We start from the raw sequence: 4,929 nt of genomic DNA on the forward strand, positions 1-4,929 counted from the left end.
AGCGCCCGCGAGTGCCGCCGAGCGCACAGTGAGCGGTGACAATGCCGCGCGCGACGCGCTGAATGCCTCCTCTTGCTCTAACTCGACTTTGCCTGCTTCACTGGTTTTATTATGACAGGCTGAATACTGAGGAGGGAATTAAACTGTTAAGCAGGCATCAGAGGCTGTCTAATGTTTAATGCAAGAGCCGGAGCATGTAAGAACTGATAATGAATACAAACAGGGCGACATCTTATTTGCTGTGTTTTTATTAGGACGACTCGAGAGCTTGACATCCGTGGCTATCACTTTTCCCTTCTGTGTGTGTGTGCGTGTGTGCCTGTGTGTGTGTGTGTGTGCGTGCGTGTGTATGCGTGTGTGTGTTTCTTCCTCCTCCTTCAGTACTCGGGGGTTAAAATTCCTAGCCCCGGTGACAAACGTGCCTAAATGTGATGCGAATTAGAGGCGGCTGGAGGAGATTGTAATACTTGGGAATCATCACCTATAATAATTATGTATAGATAGGAGGTAGTCACGGCTGTTAAAAGGTCACCCAGTGAGATGTAATTGCCTTTTTCATACTCCACTACATCTACTAGGACAGAAGCGCGACCCCGCTGGCAGCCGCAGTAAATATGCCATCTTGAGAATGTAATGATACATGCCACCACTCCCGGGCTCTTGCTGACTGCCCGGTTCCCGCGCGGGGCTGCTGAGAACAGGGGCTGGAAATGGGAAAATAAAGTAAAGACACATGGTAAGAGTGCGAGGCTTAAAAAATGAAACCGTCAATTAAATCTCTGCCCCCCCCACTCCCTCCTCCCTCCTCGAGTCCTGAGCCACAGAGCCGCCTGCCTGACACGGGGAGTGAGAAGGTGACTCCCGAGGTCCCTAGATGCGTCCTTAAATAAAGACGCTGCGGCCGGGACCAGGAGGACGTGGCCGGTGCCCTCTGACTCTTGAGGAGCAGGACAAAATGCCCCATCACCCCTGTTGAAACCAGGGGAGGTGTGGGGGCATGGGTTCTGAATCACACAGGAGGCAGGAGGTGCCACCTGTCTTGTCACTTTTGTTGCATTTAGTGCATCCGTGCCGGTAGGTCTCCTTGGCTGCCCATGTGGAGGCAGAGGAGGGCTGTGTCCTTCCACGTGGCTTTGCCAGCAGGTAGAGTAGAGGTCGGGGTGGCCTGAGGGGAGGCTGGTGGCAGCCCAAGAGGGAGGTGGGTCCTGTGTGCCCCCTTTGCAAAGCACCGGGCACGGAGGGAAGGGGGAGCTAAGGCCGGGAGACAGGCGCCTTGTGAAGACAGGCGAGTGTGTGATGAACATTCCGGTACATCACAGCGTGCCTATGAAGGCATCGCATTCACGGTCTAAGAAGAAGCAAATGCAGGCGCCTGGGAGAATGGGATTACAGTCCCCTTCCTGTCGCGGTCGCCCCCTGGGTTTTTATAGCTTTTGATGAAGCAATGTCTTCAGGGTGCGTGTACACGGCCGTGTCTTCACGTGTGGCTACCCGGGGCCAGGAGGGGTGCCCTGCTTGCGACAGAGAACAAAACATTTGCAAACTGACGCTGTCATTGTAGGCATCGCGGAAACCAAACCGGTTTTAAATGACCACCTTGCAACGGGGCACCCAGCTCATAGGAAACCCAGACATCCAGGGGCCTAAGTCAACTGCTAAATTTTTAAAAAGTGAAATGCAATATGTAGGAGCGTTCCCCCCCCCCAATCCGCCCCCCGGCATCTTAAACATCCCTCTCCTACAGAAACCTCCCGAGTGCTCGGCTATACCAGTTATTACCAATTGCATTTTCAATAGCCAACTTTCCGAGCCCTAACTTTGACAAATTTTATTTCACATTCGTCAAAGGAAATAAAGCTGACAGCATTACAGGGGCTGTGCACTAAAAGTGGTGTCTCAATTCCAAGTCCGTCCAGCCCCCCCTTCCCTTGAGGGGCATTAAATCTGGACCCAATTCACAGCTTTGTTTGAACACTATATTTTGCCTTTTCTTTGCACCTTTGATATTTATTTCAGTGTTAAATCTATTCTCCCCTTCATCTATTACCCTGTTTTATTTCTGTTTTTGAGAACCTATATTTTGGCTAATAAATATTCACGACAGCATTTCATCCCGTACTTAATATGCCCACTGCATGTTTGCGGTGCTAACGTCCCAACAGATTGAGTGGACATTCCGCTGGTGCAGCACAGTCATAAAATCCAGGAACTTATAAAGCCTACCTTTCCCCTTGCACCCTGCTCGGCTACAGTATATCTTCAGCCCCCCTCCCCCCCGCTGGCTTTGGCAGCCCTGAGCAGAGCCACAGCGCCCCCCTGTGGCCTCCCGCGGACATGGCTTCCCCGCACACTGGCCAGGCTTCTCCCTTCTTCCCCTTAGGTGCTGGCTGCTGTGGGTTTTGCCCGGCCCCATGTCAAGCCTGGGTGGCAGGCCTGGCTTCCGGTGCTGGGAGGTCGGTAAGCGGCGGCGAAGGCAGTCACGGGGAAGGGGAACAAATGTCCTCTAAACACAGGCGGCCATGCATCGAGCTCTCGTAAGCAGTTAGCCCTTAGTGAGTGCACTTGCTTTCTCTCTTGGTCCCCAAGGCAGGCACCGAGCCATATGGGTGTTTCTCCTGATGGGGGGGATGGTGGGACGGGGGGGCGGTGCCCACTGGGGCTCTGGGCCCTGCAGACCTGCACGCGCACCTGTGTGCCAAGGTCTCCCTTTGGCTGTTCAGGAAAAGCCCACCCACGGTTCCTGCCAGGTTCCAGGCAATGCTGAGGGGAACAGGAGCACCGAGGGCTGGGAGAGAGGGAGACTGCGAGCCGACTTAGAAAAAAGGCTTAACCCGTGACAGCGACTCCGCTCGGACCTGGGACACGCACCGCGGGCGTCTTTGATCTCCAGCTTCACATTCAGGAGCAAGGACCAGGATTCAGATACGGCCCCACGGCCGCGTCTGACCGCCAGAAAGGCTGCTCCCCGCTCCGGACTGCGGATCGCATCGACTTTCCTCCCCCGCCCCCGCCCCAGGAAGGGACTCTTCTTAAGCAGGTCTGATTCTTTTAATGAGGTCATGGCTGCGATCGTGCTGTTTCCTCCAGTGTAATCGCTGAGGAGGAGCGTGGGGCTTTCTCACAGGAGGTGCTGTGCCGCCCGATATCATTTGGGGAAAATATACTGAAATAGTTGAGCCTGAGTAATAGCTCTGGCTGCTCCACACACACACACACACACACACACACACACACACACACACACACTGTTTGCAATCAAAATCACTTTTGAAAAACACCACCATTTCTTGCCACTTAGGCAATGGGCTAATGTGCAAGCGAACACACACACACACACACACACACACACACACACACACACCTGCACACACGCTGTATCATACATGCAAATGCAGGTGGCCCGCAGAGGAACTTGGTGCAGAGCGCCTGGCTGCATCTGAACGCCTAGGAAAGTTTTCGCTGCAGTCATGTGCGAGATGGGAGAGGCCACACTCCAGAGGCAGTCGCCGAGTCCCTCCCTTCCTCTCTGGCCTCGGGTCTGCCTCTCCTCTCCCCTCTCCTCTCTGCTCCTGCTCCCTTCTTGTGCCTTCCACTGCACACTCTTCAGCTCAGTGTGACCTGGGCTGTCCTGGGCTGAGCAGCGGGCACGAGGCTGCCTGGTGCCCCAGCCGGGCGCTCTGCGGCTGCAGAGACCCTCAGAGGCTCCAGACCCGCCAGCTTCCCCTGCACTTGGCTGCAACGTAAGCCAGTGATGTGTTCGTAAGAGCAGCTGCATGTTAGGAAAAAAAAAAAATCCCGGCCACCGATTTCAAATGAATAAGCATTAAAGGAAGTAAATACATTAGGTGAGAATTTTCAAAGACAATAATTAGGATAATTGATCTCTCCACATGCAGCGTTTACCATGTGCGTCGTGGTGGTGAGCGCCCTGTACTTGGCTTCTAGTGGAGGACGGCCCGTTTCACTCGGGGAAACTTCAGTGTGAGGGAGGCTCGGGCGCCGGGCAGGTATGAAGGAGGCAGCTCTGCGTGCGTGCCCCGCGACTTCCACGGCAGCGCCTCGGAAAGTATGTTAAATAATAAATAACTTATTAAAACATGTTCAACGTAATAATGGCCTTCTTCATGAATTGTTGTAAAAGAGAGATTAGGCCAGTAAGGGAGGCAGCCTTCGGGGGGAAATAACCGGGATTTCCAGCAGTAGAGTTGTGTAATGGTTCTATATTTTTTAAACGTGCCTGTACTCCATTCATAGTCATTTAAGGGCTTAAATAAGCACAATAAATGTAAATAATTTACTGCTTTGCAAACAGAAAATTGGGCAGAAAAGTAATTTTGAAGAGCGCGCCGGCTCGCAACCCTCCGTGATTTGGGGCCCTGTAAAACGGTACTGGCAGGGCTGTTCATTAAGCCGCTGCTATTGAGCCCTCTCCCCATTCATTAGCGATTAATTCAGACAGATATTTCACTTAATACGGTAAGCAAATAAACAAAAAAATCGCTTTCCCTGCCTGCAGGTCCTCAGACCCCTAATTGCTTTTGTGCACTAATTATCCAGATTAACACCTTGCTCTTTGCCCCTCCTCCTTTCGCCTTGCAAAAAAAAAGAGAGAAAAAAAGAGGGGGGAAATGCCCCAGGGGTATTTTGAAATCTTTCAAGTGGGGAGTGGGAAAGGGTTAAGGATTTTTCTTGCCGAAGAGAAAATGACCACCCACCGCAAGGAGAGACGCGGCGAAGTTGTGCGTGGATGTGTTTCCAGCCTGAGCTGCGCGGAGCGGAGGAGCCACACACATCTGTGCCTGCACCGCGGAGAAGCTGGGATGGGATTCTAAGCCAGGAAACTAAACGGAGCCTCCGTCCCCGGAGAAGCGGGGCCTGGAGGAGTGGGGGGCTGTGCGTCTCCCCTTCCTTCCCAGGGCTGGGGCTGGG

Source organism: Myotis davidii, unplaced genomic scaffold (genome assembly GCF_000327345.1).
Source record: "Myotis davidii unplaced genomic scaffold, ASM32734v1 scaffold72, whole genome shotgun sequence".
In the NCBI taxonomy this organism is placed as follows: Eukaryota; Metazoa; Chordata; class Mammalia; order Chiroptera; family Vespertilionidae; genus Myotis; species Myotis davidii.